Source organism: Pseudophryne corroboree, chromosome 6 (genome assembly GCF_028390025.1).
Source record: "Pseudophryne corroboree isolate aPseCor3 chromosome 6, aPseCor3.hap2, whole genome shotgun sequence".
NCBI classification, from domain to species: domain Eukaryota; kingdom Metazoa; phylum Chordata; class Amphibia; order Anura; family Myobatrachidae; genus Pseudophryne; species Pseudophryne corroboree.
This window is the reverse complement of record NC_086449.1, coordinates 274,010,404-274,029,302: the sequence shown is the minus strand read 5'-3', so window position 1 is coordinate 274,029,302 and position 18,899 is coordinate 274,010,404.

Sequence of the window (18,899 nt, the reverse complement as noted above, 5' to 3'; positions counted from 1 at the left end):
ATGTCCCAGTTACCACTACAGCTTCTCCTGTGACGCTGCCTACGTCCCGCTTGCAGTTACCCTCTCCGAGTAAGTTTGACGGAACTCCAAAACTTTGCAGAGGATTCCTGAATCAATGCGAGATCCAGTTCGAACTGATGTCCGCCAGTTTCCCATCAGCTCGTTCTAAGGTCGCATATATTATTGCCCTCCTCTCCGGTCAGGCTCTGGAGTGGGCATCACCATTATGGGAGAGAGGTGATCCTATCCTCTCGAATTACAAAGAGTTCGTATCTTCCTTCCGGAGAATCTTTGACGAACCAGGCAGGACCACCTCAGCATCCTTGGAGATTCTCCGTCTACGTCAAGGTTTACGTCCTGTCAGTCAATATATTATTCAGTTTCGTACGTTGTCTTCAGAGTTAAACTGGAATGAGGAGGCCCTGATCGCCGCGTTTTGGAATGGACTTTCAGAAAGAATCAAGGATGATTTAACTATCCGGGATGTGCCAATTAAACTGGATGAATTGATTTCTCTCTGTAACAAACTTGATCTACGTTACAGGGAGCGATGTTTAGAGAAATCCAGGGCAGAGCGATCCAGTCCACGTGATCATCCTAGACCTCGACAAGTTTCTCCATCACAGTCTCCAGTAATGACTGAAGAACCTATGCAGATTGGGCGCTCTCGCCTCACAGAGGAGGAACGACTTCGTCGTCGACAGGGTAACCTCTGCATGTACTGTGGGTCCTCCGAACATTTAGTTAAATTCTGCAAACTCCGACCGGGAAACTCTCGCCTCCTAGCTTATTCAAGAGAGGTTAAGCTAGGAGTTACTTTAGAATCACGTTCTGGGAAAGAGCCGACCTTGTCTATTCAATTAGAAGTTCCAAGTTCTACAGTGAAAGTTTCAGCTCTCCTAGATTCCGGGGCAGCCGAGAACTTCATCTCCTCAGCCTTTGTCATACGGTCTAAAGTTCAAACCATGCCTCTGGAAGCAGCAGTTGCCGTTACAGCAGTGGATGGAAGTTGAATTCCAGATGGTATAATTACTCATCGAACCGTATGTCTCAAGATGAAAGTTGGTGAGCTCCATTCCGAATACCTCTCCTTCTACGTGATTCCCAAAGCCTCTCAAGATGTGATACTTGGTTTACCTTGGCTGCAGAAACATAATCCTCAACTTAATTGGCAAACCATGGAAGTCCTTTCATGGGGTAAATCTTGTACCAAGGACTGTGTAGCTACAATTGTACCTCTTCGGTCAATTAGCCTTTCCGATCTACCTCCGGTGTATCAATCCCTTGCGGATGTTTCCAGTAAGCAAGCAGCAGACTCTCTACCTCCTCATCGTGAATGGGACTGCCCAGTCGTCCTGGTTCCGGGCAAGACCCCTCCTAGGGGACAAATTCATCCGCTATCCATCCCAGAGACGCGAGCTTTCCGGGATTGGTCCACTCCTACAACTCTCAAGGGGATTCAGCGATTTCTTGGCTTTGCTAATTTCTATAGGAGATTCATTAAGAATTATTCTACGTTAGCTGCTCCTATCACAGCCCTAACTCGCAAGGGAGCAAATCCTACGAACTGGTCTTCTGAAGCAATCAAAGCCTTCTCTGATTTAAAGCAAGCCTTTGTGTCAGCCCCCATTCTTCGACAGCCTGATTTGAATCGTCCCTTTCTACTAGAGGTGCATGCATCTACAGAAGCAGTAGGAGCTGTGTTGTCACAAGTCTTTGAAGATAAAAAGGTCCATCCCTGCGGATATTTCTCCCGTAAGTTCCTCCCGGCAGAACGTAATTATGCAATCGGTGAGCAAGAGTTACTTGCCATCAAGTTGGCATTTGAGGAGTGGAGATACCTTCTAGAAGGAGCTCAACATCGCATTACAGTTTATACTGATCATAAGAATCTTCTGTATCTGCAGTCAGCTCAGTGTTTGAATCCACGACAAGCTCGATGGGCGCTTTTCTTCTCACGATTTGATTTCAAACTCGCCTATCGTCCAGGGTCTCAGAACAAAAAGGCAGATGCCCTTTCCCGGTCCTTTGCTTCTTCTGAATTAAATGATGCTACCACGAATCAAGCCATTGTGAATCCTACGTCCTTTTTAATGACTCGAACCTCTCCAGTTCCTCCGCCTGGCAAGACCTTTGTCGCCACAAGTCTCCGAAAACGGCTGCTTACCTGGGTTCACTCCTCTTCCTTCATGGGTCATCCTGGGGTTCTAAAGACTCTCAAATTTATTCAACAGTCTTATTGGTGGCCACGTCTCAAAGCCGATGTCCAAGAGTTTATAGCAGCATGTCCTAAATGTGCCCAACATAAGAGTCCAAGAATTTCTCCACCAGGGTTTCATCCATTGCCAGCCCTAGAGGTTCCAGCAGCAGATCAAGAGCATCAACGTCTATCTAGCATCTGAAGTTGTGTACGTAAGTCCTTGGTCAAAACTTTCGCTCGTTATAAATCTTTTGTAGATAGAAAACGTAAAACTGTACCGAATTACAAAGTGGGAGACCAAGTTTGGATTTCTACGCGCAATCTCAAGTTCAAAGTTCCTTCTAAGAAATTTGCTCCCAAGTTCATTGGTCCATTTCCCATTGCAAAGGTACTCAACCCTGTGTCATACAAAGTCAAGTTGCCACCGTCTTTGAGAATTCCTAACGCCTTTCATACATCTTTACTGAAGCCTTTGATTCTCAATAAGTTCCGTACTACCCAGTCCAAATCTCCTAAAGTTCACTCTTTGCAGAATGAGGAATTTGAAGTTAAAGAGATTGTGGACTTACGTTTCCGATATGGACGTTTACAGTTTCTGGTCGACTGGAAGGGTTACGGTCCGGAGGAGAGATCCTGGGTTTTCTCTGAAGATGTTCAAGCTCCAAGTCTGGTACAGAAATACTTCTCCAAAAATCCTGACAAGGTTCAAAGGTGTTCGGAGACCACCCGCAGAAGAGGGGGTACTGTCACGAACCGGTCTCTCACCTTTGCGGGTTCTGGGGTTCATCCGTTGCCAGTGCGGTTGCTCGCGGTGCTGTGCGCCCGTGTGGGGACACGGCGTGATCAATGGCACAGGTAATGCAGAGTCTGGGAACTGTGAGTGCGGGGACCAAATGGCCTAAGGCACTGCGGTGTGTCTGCTGTATAGGAGGTGGCCATGTTGGAGACCAAATAGCTAATACAGAGCACTTGTGAAAACACCTGTGGGCAGGTGTAAGCCAATCCCGTGCTTGTGCTGCCTTTAAGTAGGCTGGGATTATGTTACTCTGGGCCAGTGCTTTGTTGTATCAAAGCTGTGCTCTAGCTCTGAGCTCTCTCCGTGCATTCCTGTGTGATTCCCGTGGTCCAGATATCGCCTCCGTTCCCAGAGGTCCGTCTGCAGCCTTCACTGCTGAAAGATCCACCGGCTCTCCGCTGTGCTGTCAGTTAATTGCACTCCTATTGGAAATAGTTGGATTCCCAGTGTCCTGCATGAGGTTACCTTGTCAGTCTGCCTATCATTCAAAGTCTGGAGGATTCCGTTTCTCTCAGCTGTTCGTTTGTTCAACTCTGCATTTAACCCATTCATCACCTTGTCTTCTACTACAGTTTCACAGTGATCTCCGGAACCCGCAAGTAACCCAATTCAGTACTTTTATTTGCTATGTTGTCATTACAAGGATAATTCATCACAGTCTCTCAGTTAACTCTCAAAACTCCATTGCCAATTCTTACAGTTAATTCTCCATGTCTGCATTAACCAGTTAAACACAATCTGCAGTTCAGCATCAAAGCTTGTTTATATTTGCTATGTTGTCATAACAAGGATAATTCATCACAGTCTCTCAGTTAACTCTCAAAACTCCATTGCCAATTCTTACAGTTAATTCTCCATGTCTGCATTAACCAGTTAAACACAATCTGCAGTTCAGCATCAAAGCTTGTTTATATTTGCTATGTTGTCATAACAAGGATAATTCATCACAGTCTCTCAGTTAACTCTCAAAACTCCATTGCCAATGCTTACAGTTAATTCTCCATGTCTGCATTAACCAGTTAAACACAATCTGCAGTTCAGCATCAAAGCTTGTTTATATTTGCTATGTTGTCATAACAAGGATAATTCTTCACAGTCTCTCAGTTAACTCTCAAAACTCCATTGCAAATCCTTACAGTTATCTCTTCATGTCTGCATTATCCAGTTAATCACATTCTGCAGTTCAGCATCAAAGCTTGTTTATATTTGGACAATCCAACATTTATTCATCAGCTTGTTTTGCATATGTTTCCATGAACATTTCTTTTATTTATTTTTGAGTTTTCTCTTGCATATTGGCCCTCATTCCGAGTTGATCGGTCGCAAGGCGAATTTAGCAGAGTTACACACGCTAAGCCGCCGCCTACTGGGAGTGAATATTAGCTTCTTAAAATTGCGACCGATGTATTCGCAATATTGCGATTACTAACTACTTAGCAGTTTCAGAGTAGCTCCAGACTTACTCTGCCTGTGCGATCAGTTCAGTGCTTGTCGTTCCTGGTTGACGTCACAAACACACCCAGCGTTCGCCCAGGCACTCCCACCGTTTCTCCGGCCACTCCTGCGTTTTTTCCGGAAACGGTAGCGTTTTCAGCCACACGCCCCTGAAACGCCGTGTTTCCGCCCAGTAACACCCATTTCCTGTCAATCACATTACGATCGCCGGAGCAAAGAAAAAGCCGTGAGTAAAAATACTTTCTTCATAGTAAAGTTACTTGGCGCAGTCGCAGTGCGAACATTGCGCATGCGTACTAAGCGGATTTTCACTGCGATGCGATGAAAAATACCGAGCGAACAACTCGGAATGAGGGCCATTATTCCTGCAATACTTCAGTATAATATGATGATTAACAACTTGTCAGTTAACCCTTTACTGAATTGTTATTTTGAATAAATATATGAATCGGAACTTTCTTCGTCCTCCCTGCTTTCTTCATAGCCCAGCACCTACACCTGTGGTTGGTTCCGGGTTAACGGATTCACAAAAACACCCGGACCTGACACCCCTGTGTTGTCAAGTATACTATCCATCCATACCTGTGGTGCATTTTAGTTGTTGTGCACAGTAGTAGGAGGACAGTGCATAATTTTGCTGACTACCAGTATATAATATATAGCAGTACGGTACAGTAGTCCACTGCTCTACCTACCTCTGTGTCGTCAAGTATACTATCCATCCATACCTGTGGTGCATTTTAGTTGTGCGCAGTAGTAGGAGGACAGTGCATAATTTTGCTGACCACCAGTATATAATATATAGCAGTACGGTACAGTAGGCCACTGCTCTACCTACCCCTGTGTCGTCAAGTATACTATCCATCCATACCTGTGGTGCATTTTAGTTTTTGTGCACAGTAGTAGGAGGACAGTGCATAATTTTGCTGACCACCAGTATATAATATATAGCAGTACGGTACAGTAGGCCATTGCTATTGATATATTACTGGCATATAATTCCACACATTAAAAAATGGAGAACAAAAATGTGGAGGGTAAAATAGGGAAAGATCAAGATCCACTTCCACCTCGTGCTGAAGCTGCTGCCACTAGTCATGGCCGAGACGTTGAAATGCCATCAACGTCGTCTGCCAAGGCCGATGCCCAATGTCATAGTAGAGAGCATGTAAAATCCAAAAAACAAAAGTTCAGTAAAATGACCCAAAAATCAAAATTAAAAGCATCTGAGGAGAAGCGTAAACTTGCCAATATGCCATTTACGACACGGAGTGGCAAGGAACGGCTGAGGCCCTGGCCTATGTTCATGGCTAGTGGTTCAGATTCACATGAGGATGGAAGCACTCATCCTCTCGTTAGAAAACTGCAGTGCCACTCCTAGATGGGCCAGGTGTTTGTGTCGGCCACTTAGGTCGCTTAGCTTAGTTAAACAGCTACCTCATTGCACCTCTTTTTTTCTTTGCATCATGTGCTGTTTGGGGACTATTTTTTTAATCTGCCATCCTGTCTGACACTGCAGTGCCACTCCTAGATGGGCCAAGTGTTTGTGTCGGCCACTTGGGTCGCTTAGCTTAGTCATTCAGCGACCTCGGTGCAAATTTTAGGACTAAAAATAATATTGTGAGGTGTTCAGAATAGACTGGAAATGAGTGGAAATTATGGTTATTGAGGTTAATAATACTATGGGATCAAAATGACCCCCAAATTCTATGATTTAAGCTGTTTTTGAGGGTTTTTAAAAAAAATTTAGTCCTAAATTTTGCACCGAGGTCGCTGGATGACTAAGCTAAGCGACCCAAGTGGGCGGCACAAACACCTGGCCCATTTAGGAGTGGCACTGCAGTGTCAGACAGGATGGCACTTAAAAAAATAGTCCCCAAACAGCACATGATGCAAAGAAAAAAAGAGGTGCACCAAGGTCGCTGGATGACTAAGCTAAGCGACCCAAGTGGCCGGCACAAACACCTGGCCCATCTAGGAGTGGCACTGCAGTGTCAGACAGGATGGCATTTAAAAAAATAGTCCCCAAACAGCACATGATGCAAAGAAAAGTGAAAAAGATGTGCACTGTGGTCGCTGGACGGCTAAGCTAAGCGACACAAACACCTCAATATCACAGGAATTATTCATTCTAATCAATGGTATTATTGGTCCAAATCACTGGAAGAAAATGACAAAATCACAGGAATTATTCGTTCACTGTAATTATTCGTAAACATTTGTAGAAAGTCGCTGCTTTCTGATTACAGAAATGCTCAGATATTCCTGCGAATCCACAATCCCTTCCCAGAGGAAAAAGAAATTGAGAAACCGTTGTTTGAGAACGTTTGTTCTCTTTCCCTTACAAAGGAACAAACCACTTTCCATGAAGACTGACGTTTTTGGGATTATGGAGATAATGTTTTTGAATATAAATCCTGAAGCAGGTGGTGTATTAGAGCAAGAGAGTGCAAGAGACCAGCCATGCAGTTTCTGAAATATTATGTCAAAATGTTACTGTATTTCATAAGCACTCATTCCTAACTCTGCTAAGTACTGTTTGGTATACTGTATCTGGCTTCCATGAGGTAGTTGTCCATTATTTCAGCTTCCATTGACCTTTTTGAAAGCGGTAGAAGTTATCGATTCTTTTTTTTTTTTTTTCCCCTATTTTTAATTTTCTCCTGCATAGCCCAGTAAAATGTTGCAATGTTAAGTATTGACTTGTGCCTTTTGGGGGTCCACTTCTTCCCCAAACCCAGCCAAATCTCATCCTAACCCTCTGTTCCACGTTCTCTATGTACCCCATCTGTGTCACCCATGTCTGTCTACCCCTCCCCTTTAGATTGTAAGCTCTCACGAGCAGGGCCCTCTTCCCTCATGTGCTTATCCTTTGTCTTACTTTAATAATCTTCAACTGTACCACATCCAGCAGTCTTCTGCCACATGATACTTATTCCAGTGTCATCTGCTGATGTAACTATGTTTATTTACCCTGTACTTGTCCTATACTGTCATCAACTGTAAGTTGCTGTTTTCCTGTTTGATTATTTATGTACTCTGTAATTGGGCGCTGCGGAACCCTTGTGGTGCCATATAAATAAAGGATAATAATAATAATAATATAGGGTGTATAATCACCAGGTGAATCTCACACATCGCTCAGTACAGATTACAGCATGTATAATCAGTAATCACCAGGTGTATAACACACGTCGCACAGTACAGTATATAGGGTGTATAATCCCCAGGTGTATCTCACACATCGCTCAGTACAGATTACAGGATGTATAATCAGAAATCACCAGGTGTAAAACACACGTCGCACAGTACAGTATACATACTGGTCACAACAATGCAGCAGATATTGAGCACTGATCAAGATACTAGAAGTGACACAGAGCTGCAAGATACAGCAATGGCCTACTGTACTGTACTATATATGTATACTGCTGGTCGCCAAAATGCTGCACTGTCCTACTATATACTGCTCACAATAATGCAGCACAGATATGGAATGGATACTTGCAGTGACACAGAGCTGCAAGATACAGCAATGGCCTACTGTACTGTACTATATATGTATACCGCTGGTCGCCAAAATGCTGCACTGTCCTACTATATACTGCTCACAATAATGCAGCACAGATATGGAATTGATACTTTCAGTGACACAGCTGCAAGATACAGCAATGGCCTACTGTACAACTATATACTGTTGGTCACCAAAATGCTGCACTGTAATACTGTATATAGTACTGCTCACAAAAATGCAGCACAGATATGGAATGGATACTTGCAGTGACACAGAGCTGCAAGATACAGCAATGGCCTACTGTACAACTATATACTGTTGGTCACCAAAATGCTGCACTGTAATACTATATATACTGCTCACAAAAATGCAGCACAGATATGGAATGGATACTTGCAGTGACACAGAGCTGCAAGATACAGCAATGGCCTACTGTACTGTACTACTATTATACTGGTGGTCCCCAGTCCCCACAATAAAGCACACTGAGCACAGATATTTGCAGCACACTGAGTACAGATATGGAGCATTTTCAGGCAGAGAACGTAGATATTTTCAGCACACTGAGCACAGAAATTTGCAGCACACTGAGCACAGATATTTGCAGCACACTGAGCACAGATTACGGAGCTTCTCAGGGAGAGAACGCAGCCACGTCCTCTCCGTTCAATCTCCAATGCACGAGTGAAAATGGCGGCGACGCGCGGCTCTTTATATAGAATATGAATCTCGCGAGAATCCGACAGCGGGATGATGACGTTTGGGCACATTCGGGTTAACCGAGCAAGGCGGGAAGATCCGAGGCTGATATCAAGACAAAAAAAGTAAGAATGCGCAGATCAAACCAAACACATTCACAACACTGAGGCATTAGAACAAGCAATTCAGAAATCACAATGAACCATTAACATTTGAAAAACAAAGAAATTTTAATGGGCGCAAAATAATACCATATATAAGTAATAATATAATAATAAGTAACAATAATAAATAGACTGCGTGCGACCAGGTCTGAATTACCCCCAATGAGAGCGCAAGAATGATTAAATAAAATCTAATAATAAAAAGTTTTCTTTACTTTACATATGAAAATACATATAAGAATACATAAAAATGCTATCCAATAGCCAGGTTGCTTAATAAAACTCCTGTATGAAGACTAGAAAACAGTTCTTTTTAAACCATTAACATCACTGTCCCAGTGCCATGCAGATGACACAGTACTGTAACTCATTTCAGCAACTACATGTATGCAGGTTATAGTGTATGGAGGTAATGCATGTACACAAATAGGTTTTTTGCCAAAAACTATAGCACCTATCAAGTTGCTGATTATGTTTATGTGGTGCTGCGTGGTTTCAGTGGGCACTGGTGGGCTGCATAGTACCAGTGTGCACAGGGTGGGGGGCACAGGAGGGATGCATGGTGTCAGTAGACACAGGTGGGCTGCAGAGTGCCATTGTACACAGAGTGGTGGCACAGGTGGGGCTGAATAGTACCAGTTTCTGCTAGTCCCTGCTGTTCAGCAGCCAGGCTGGGGGGGGGGGGTTAAACATTGTAACTAGTGATGAGCGGGTTCGGTTTCTCGGAAACCGAACCCCCCCGAACTTCACCCTTTTTACACGGGTCCGAGCCATACTCGGATTCTCCCGTATGGCTCGGGTAACCCGAGCGCGCCCGAACGTCATCATCCCTCTGTCGGATTCTCGCGAGATTAGGATTCTATATAAGCAGCCGCGCGTCGCCGCCATTTTCACTCGTGCATTGGAAATGTTAGGGAGAGGACGTGGCTGGCGTCCTCTCCGTTATTGTTGAACTTGATTGTGCTGTGCACTATTGTTTAATTGTGGGGAGGGCTGGGGAGCAGCTGTATAATATAGGAGGAGTACAGTGCAGAGTTTTGCTGATCAGTGACCACCAGTTATCCGTTCTCTGCCAGAAAAAAACGCTCCATATCTGTGCTCAGTGTGCTGCATATATCTGTGCTCACACTGCTTAATTGTGGGGACTGGGGAGCAGCTGTATTATATAGCAGGAGTACAGTGCAGAGTTTTGCTGACAGTGACCACCAGTATACGTTGTCTGCCTGAAAAACACTCCATATCTGTGCTCAGTGTGCTGCTTTATTGTGGGGACTGGGGACCACCAGTATAATATTATATAGGAGGAGTACAGTGCAGAGTTTTGCTGACCAGTGACCACCAGTATATAATATATAGCATTACGGACGGTGCAGTAGGCCACTGCTGTACCTACCTCTGTATCGTCATTAAGTATACTATCCATCTACATTCTATACCTGTGGTGCATTTTAGTTTTGCAGTTTGCTGACACAGTGACCACCAGTATACTATATATAGCAGTACGGAAGGCCACTGCTGTACCTACCTCTGTGTCGTCATTAAGTATACTATCCATCTACATTCTATACCTGTGGTGCATTTTAGTTTTGCAGTTTGCTGACACAGTGACCACCAGTATACTATATATAATAGCAGTACAGTACGGAAGGCCACTGCTGTACCTACCTCTGTGTCGTCATTAAGTATACTATCCATCTACATTCTATACCTGTGGTGCATTTTAGTTTTGCAGTTTGCTGACACAGTGACCACCAGTATACTATATATAGCAATACGGAAGGCCACTGCTGTACCTACCTCTGTGTCGTCATTAAGTATACTATCCATCTACATTCTATACCTGTGGTGCATTTTAGTTTTGCAGTTTGCTGACACAGTGACCACCAGTATACTATATATAATAGCAGTACGGTACGGAAGGCCACTGCTGTACCTACCTCTGTGTCGTCATTAAGTATACTATCCATCTACATTCTATACCTGTGGTGCATTTTAGTTTTGCAGTTTGCTGACACAGTGACCACCAGTATACTATATATAGCAGTACGGAAGGCCACTGCTGTACCTACCTCTGTGTCGTCATTAAGTATACTATCCATCTACATTCTATACCTGTGGTGCATTTTAGTTTTGCAGTTTGCTGACACAGTGACCACCAGTATACTATATATAATAGCAGTACGGTACGGAAGGCCACTGCTGTACCTACCTCTGTGTCGTCATTAAGTATACTATTCATCTACATTCTATACCTGTGGTGCATTTTAGTTTTGCAGTCTGCTGACACAGTGACCACCAGTATACTATATATAATAGCAGTACGGTACGGAAGGCCACTGCTGTACCTACCTCTGTGTCGTCATTAAGTATACTATCCATCTACATTCTATACCTGTGGTGCATTTTAGTTTTGCAGTTTGCTGACACAGTGTCCACCAGTATACTATATATAGCAGTACGGGTAAAAAACACCCGTATCCAAAACACACCCGATTCCGACAAAAAATTTTCGGTGAGGTTTTGCCAAAACGCGTACGAATCCAAAACACGGCCGCGGAACCGAATCCAAAACCAAAACACAAAACCCGAAAAATGTCCGGTGCACATCACTAATTATAACTCGAAGCAATCAGACCTCTATTTGCCTACTGCAGCCAGGTGGCCAAGGATCACTTAAATTTTACTGGTTCAGGGGGTAGATGCAGGGGCGGATTTAGGGGGGAGGGTACCCGTAGGCACAACAGTAACGGCTGCCCCCCGCCTGCCTAATTTTATTATTTTTATTAATCGGTTATAGGCCTTCATTTGATGATAGCCAATTGAATAGAATAATAACAAATTATTATACATAATTACTAAGTAGGAAAGCTTACAGGAGCAGTATGTGTATGTCCTATAAGTTTACACTTTATTCAAGATGGCATATGGTACAGTACAGTGGGCTGACAGTATCAACACAAGCATTCAAGTGCCGCCCCCAAACAAGTGCCGCCTGTAGGCACGTGCCTAATGGGAAATTCAGTACTGGCCAGATGGCACCCTGCCCTCCTTGCCATCCAGCCTCTGGTTGCAGGGCTGTTATAGTTTAGCCACAAGCAGTAGCGGATCTTGCCACGGGCAAGCAGGACTTTTGCCCGGGGCGCCGCCTTCCGGAGGGCGCAGGGCGCCGCACCAGGGCAAGATCCGCTGCTGCTGTGTGCCCCCCGCTGCCCCCCCGCTGCCGCTGTGAAGGGAAACTAGACGCATACGCGTCTAGTTTCCCTTCGTGGAGAGGTCCTTTACTGTGCGGTGCGCGATGACGGTCCGCGTCATTCCGAGAAACTCCCCCCCCCCCCCCCCCGAGCAGGAGTATTCGGGAAGAGGTAGGAGGGGGTACTCAGGGACCAGCAGAGTGCCGCGGCGGGCACCCCGTGTGGTTGCACGGCTCAACCGCCGCAAGAAACGGCACTGTGTAGGCGTCACTGCTACAGGGTGCGTTACGTGTGTAAGCGTCACTCCTACAGGAGTCATTACGTGTGTAAGCAACACTGCTACAGGGTGCGTTACGTGTGTGTCACTGCTGCAAGGGGTGTTGCGTGTGTATGCGTTACTGTTGTAGGGAGCGTTACGTGTGCAAGCATCACTGCTACAGGGGGCGTTACATTTGTAAGCGTCACTGCTACAGGGTGCGTTACGTGTGTGAGCGTCACTGCTACAGGGTACGTTACGTGTGTAAGCGTCACTACTGCAGGGGGCGTTACGTGTGTAAGCGGCACTACTACAGGGAGCATTATGTGTAAAAGCATTATGGCATTAGGGCCATTCTGAGCGAGATCTTTTATAATCTCTTCTAGTGTGTACACTCAATGTCGTTCACGATGTGTACTCCCGTGCATCGATAATGCCTCCCTCCCTCATCTGAACATGTACAGACAAGGGAGGTCCTCGTTAACGACAGTGTGCAGCATGGGTGTCGTTCCACCATCGTTCTTTTCCGCGCTGGCATCGGCAAGTGTGTATGCCCCCCATCCCCCCCCCCCCCCCATCCTCGCTGGGTCCCCGCCGCTGCCAATATCGGTGTCGGTGGGGGCTCGTTTAGTGTGTATGGGCTTTAACACTGGAAAAGGCAAAAATGGTTGTTCAGACAAATTGCTTAAATCCATTGGATTTGCTCCCATAGATTAACAGATTTTCTTTACAACCAGCCACATTGGACAGATAATCTGAATGACTACGGACATCTTTAGTATTATTACAATCTGTTTCTTGCTTAGAGTTTACAAGTGCAACCCTTAAGGTGAATTAGTAAAAGCCTATAAATCCAACTCTATAAATAATGCAGTGATCAGATTGTTGTTAGTACATAAGTAACGAGTTATACATGTTTCTATGAAGTATTCCAACTTCAGGTTTATCCTTTATACATGATTTATGTAGGTTGTATAAACAGGCTGTAAGCAGGGCCAGATTATCAATGGGGCAGATGGAGCTACAGCATCAGGCCTCCACAGAAATGTAAACTCATCATCATGGCAGCACGATGGTGATCAGCTGCCTAAATGACCGCACAGTCTGTCATAAATCATAAGGTTTTTCTACTTTTCTCACAAAAATATGTAATTTTTCCTTTTTTTTATGTATTTAGGGAGACTGTGTATTATGACTTTCAATCACAAAAGGAAAAAGGTTTTATTGTATGCAACTTCTGTACTGTAGATTGTGTTTATAGTTGATGTTGCCCTAAGCTATTATGCACTGCACACAAATTGTTATCCCCCTTTATCTAATTTCTATGAATGCAAAAAAGAAAAATGTTCCATTAACATATCATTGTTTGCTGCTATCAGGACTGCGCTGCCCTTTGTCTCTGTCTTCTTTGGACAAAACTAAAGCAAATTACTTGTCGGGGAATTTTGCATATTCCCGAACAACAAATCACTGTTAATTCTACACTCAAGGAAAGAGGGGGGTAATAAAAGAGGAAACCATATTAATCTGCGGGTAAGGAGAATATCGGGGCTGATAGGGGAGCAGAGCAAAATAAAAAAAAGAGAGTAACTTTACACCTTGGCAAAATCATGTTGCACTGCAGGTTGGGCAGATGTAAAAGGAGCAGAGAGATGACCGGTTACATATTAGGACGACGGCAGTCTTGCTGCTGATCGAAACTCAGGACGAATTCCCTTCATCCTGGACCATTTAAGATTGCCCCGTACACACTGTGCAATTTAATGAGTAAAGAAACAATAGCTCATTCCGTCCTTTGCTAAACTTGACTACAGCACGGCCAACCAGAAGATATCACGTGCGAACCGCTAGACAATATGCACAATCTGTCATTCTGATTTGACAAGGCATGCCGATATTGTGCAGGTGTGTACCTTATATTTGAGAGGGGAGCGTCCAATCTGAAATCTTAATTGCAATGTAAAAATGAAGATGTTCAGTTTTTGTGGGCGACATGCAAAAGCAGCCAGTATTTACCCTGCACACTGTCTGGTGTATTTTTACCCCTTGCATTGTAACATGATTTGTCCAACTGCAAAGTTATTCCTGTTTTTGCTTTCCCCCCAACTCAAAATCAGCCCCATTTTGTGGAAATCTCATAAAATAAATCTAATGCTTCAGTATCACCTGTTGCTAACAGATGGCAGCACAGAGCCTGACTACTCAACCAAACCTTGTTTATTAGACCATTGCATTGCATGTATTTGTAGGGTGTTTTAGACAGGGTCATTTTCAAGACAGTTATGCAGCACAAGAGTTTATAAAATGCCCAAAACTCTGCCCAAAGGTTTGTAAAGTATGAGTAGCACTACCATCGTGTTTTTCCTGTTTGGTTATAAAACTACAAACATTAAAAAAAAACTACCTGCTAGTTACTGTATACCATATAGTGGGAAATTAATTTCCTCAGGGGGTGAGCAAAAATGTGCGAAAAGTCTAACTTTTCACACTTTTTCTAGTCGCGCCCAATAGTTTAGACGGGTTTAGCCATTTTACACATCTAACCCAGTCTATTTGGATGCAACCAGTGCAAACAATATTGGGCGCTCTGTCCCGGAACAAACAATTGCACAAACTCCCCCGTCAACAAGCGATATGCCATGACGGGGCACAAAAATAAAAAAACAATAGAATTACTCGCAGCGTTTAAATTAAAGAAAAATGCTTGTGCAAACATATGTATAAGAGCTCAAAATACCACATTATTGAGGCAGGAAAGTGCTTTTGTATTAAAAAAGTAACAGGTCCTTGCAGCATGGCTGAAGTGACTGAAGTTGCAGATTTCTAAATCTTTAAATTGTTTGAAATGTGTATTGAATATAAATGACTGGTCGGTGCTTCAGAATCCATGTGTCACGATCCGGGTATCTGGACGCCATTACCTGCCTTTCAGATGTCTCCTGAGGCTCGCTCAGCGTTCCAAGGCCGGATCTCATCTGTGTCCACATACTGCACATCCCTCCTGTCACGCTGAGATGCTGTCACAGCGGCGCCATGTTTGAATCCTGCATGGCGTCTCCCGTCCTCCGCGGCCTCTGCCGCCGCTCCTGTGTTATAGGTGCAGGTTGTCAGTGTGGTGTTCCATGCCTTCCGCGGCCTCCGTTGTCATCCACGAGTATCAGCATACATTTCTCAGTCTGGCGTCTCCTGTCCTCTGCGGCCGGCGCCGCCATTGCAGTTATGTTTCCACATGGTTTCCTAAACCAGTTTTCCCTCCAAGTTCTAACATGGGCGCAGCCATGTTGGATTCAATCACATGTTTCAGTTCCTCCAATCCACTGCCTGGAAATCTGCATAATTGCCCAGCCAATACCTGCATTGCTGCAGGTATAAGTATCCTGTGCCTGGGCCAGCAAATGATCAGTGCTTTGTTTGTCATACCTTGTTCCAGTCTCTCTCCTGTGGTTTGTTTCTCCAGGTTCCAGCTCCTGTCTCCAGCATCCACCAAAGAGACCCGCACCTGCCTACCATCCTGCGGTGCAGCCTGACTCTGCAGTCCTCCGTGGCTGATCCAGTTTCCAGCTTCCAGCTATTTCATCTGCTTCCAGCAGTATCCACTACCACCGGTAATCATCCTTCAACTCCTCTGTTTCCACGCTCCCTAGCATCTTACTATATTTACTCCGTGTTTCATCACCTGGCTGGTTCCACCCAGCATTCATTCAGTGACTTTATCATCTGGCTGATTCCATTCCGCATCCACTCCGTGTCTTACCACCTGGCTGGTTCCATCCAGCAATTACAACAGCTGATTCAAGTTACCAGCTTCATCTGTTCCATCTACTAGCATGTTCCTTGGATATCTTCACTACTACAGCCAGGCCTGGTAAGGTTATTCCATCTAAGGACTTTAACAACCGTTCTTAACCTACCAGTGTCCTGTGTAACCATTTCATGGTCAGAGTGCTCCAGGAATCATATTATTTATCATTGCCATTATTTACCTTGAATGCTGTTTGTTTACACGGAGTCTGTTAATAAACTTTTATTTTGACTTTTACCTGGTTGTCATGGTCACACCTTCGGGTTTCCTTTTAACACTTACATGTCCAGGTGTCTGATTAAACCTCCCCGGTTTAAGTTCCTCTCAGCCCCTACAACTGAGGCTTTCTCCTGTCAGCCAAAACCCTCAGTTGTGACAGTAAGCACTGACCATATGAATCCAGCCGGAGACCAGGATCAAGCGGCTAGGCCGATGCAAGAACTGGCAGCCAGACTCGAACATCAGGAGGCTGCACAAGGCCACATCATCCGCTGTCTCCAGGATCTCTCTACGCGGCTGGATGGGATTCAAACGACCCTCCGTGGACCTGGCACGTCCGGTGCGTCCACTACAGTGACACCAGCTGTAACCCCACCCACCTTACCCATTTCCATTCCACGTCTTCATCTCCCAACGCCAGCAAAGTTTGACGGATCTCCAAGGTTCGGCAGGGGATTTCTTAACCAATGCGAAATCCACTTTGAGCTTCAGCCTGGCAATTTCTCCAGCGACCGTACTAAAATTGCCTATATCATTTCCCTTCTCAGCGGCTCAGCCCTTGACTGGGCATCACCTTTATGGGAGAAGTCTGATCCCCTGCTGTACTCCTATACGGACTTTGTGGCAACATTCAGGCGCATCTTCGACGAGCCAGGCCGGGTAACCTCTGCTTCATCTGAGATTCTCCGTTTACGCCAGGGAACACGTACTGTGGGACAGTATCTCATACAGTTCAAAATCCTGGCATCCGAACTGGCATGGAACGACGAGGCCCTGTATGCTGCATTCTGGCATGGCTTATCAGAACGTATCAAGGATGAGTTAGCTACCAGAGACTTGCCCTCTAAGTTGGATGAGCTAATTTCTCTTTGCACGAAGGTTGATCTACGTTTCAGAGAGAGAGCAACCGAGCGAGGAAGATCGTCTGCTCCAAAATCTTCTGCTCCTCCTCTTCGTCAACCGTCTCCATCCAAGGATGAGCCCATGCAAATTGGCCGTTCCCGTCTATCTCCCGCTGAGCGCCGAAGACGTCTCTCTGATTCTCTCTGTCTCTATTGTGCAGCTCCGTCTCACATTATCAATGCCTGTCCCAAACGTCCGGGAAACTCCAAATCCTAGCTCGCCAAGGAGAGGGCCGGCTAGGAGTAATAATCTCCTCTCCATCTCCTCATGATTGTAATCTCCCAGTCTCGCTCCAAATTGCTCAACGTTACAGGAACATCATTGCCCTCCTTGATTCCGGAGCAGCTGGGAATTTCATAACCGAAGCTTATGTTAAACGGTGGTCCCTACCCACCGAGAGACTTCCTTCGTCCATCTCCTTAACTGCAGTAGATGGCAGCAAGATTTTTGACGCAGTTATTTCTCTAAGGACTCTACCAGTTCGTCTGAGAGTGGGAGTTCTTCATGCAGAATTTATTTCCTTCCTAGTGATTCCAAGAGCCACACATCCAGTGGTTTTGGGCCTTCCATGGCTCCGTCTCCACAATCCGTCGATTGACTGGACGACTACGCAAATACTAGCATGGGGTCCCTCCTGTGCTAAGACCTGTTTGTCCAAAGTGCTTCCTGTTTGTTCTTCTTTCCCCAGGTCGTCTGATGTTCCACTTCCTCCATATCAAGACTACACGGACGTGTTCAGTAAGGCTTCTGTTGATATCCTTACTCCTCATAGAGAATGGGACTGCCCAATTGATCTCATTCCAGGGAAGGTTCCACCTCGAGGCCGAACTTACCCGTTGTCTCTGCCTGAGACGCACTCCATGGAGGAGTACATCAAAGAGAACCTGGCGAAAGGTTTTATCCGACCTTCTTCTTCTCCAGCTGGCGCAGGCTTCTTCTTCGTTAAGAAGAAGGACGGTGGTCTGCGACCGTGCATCGATTACAGAGGTCTGAACGACATTACCGTCAAGAACCGGTATCCTTTACCTTTGATTACAGAGCTCTTCGATAGAGTCAGCGGAGCAACCATCTTTACAAAGTTGGATTTGAGGGGTGCCTACAATCTCATCCGGATCCGTGAGGGTGACGAGTGGAAGACCGCTTTTAAAACCCGTGATGGACATTATGAGTACCTCGTCATGCCCTTCGGATTGAGCAACGCTCCAGCTGTCTTCCAGCATTTCGTGAATGAGATCTTCAGAGACATCTTATACCGCCATGTCGTGGTTTATTTAGATGATATCCTCATCTTTGCCAATAATCTAGAGGAACATCGTTTCTGGGTAAAGGAGGTTCTGTCCCGTCTCCGTGTCAATCATCTCTATTGCAAATTGGAGAAATGTGTCTTTGAAGTTAAATCCATTCCGTTTCTAGGTTACATTGTGTCCGGTTCCGGACTAGAGATGGATCCTGAGAAACTACAAGCAATCCAGAATTGGCCGATACCCTTAACCCTCAAAGGGGTCCAGAGGTTCTTAGGGTTCGCCAATTATTACAGAATTATTACAGAAAGTTCATACAAGACTTTTCCACCATTGTGGCGCCTATCACTGCATTAACCAAGAAGGGTGCTAACCCGTCCAAGTGGTCTGAAGAAGCTACGCAAGCTTTTCATCTTCTAAAACAACGTTTCATCTCTGCACCAGTTCTGAAACAGCCCG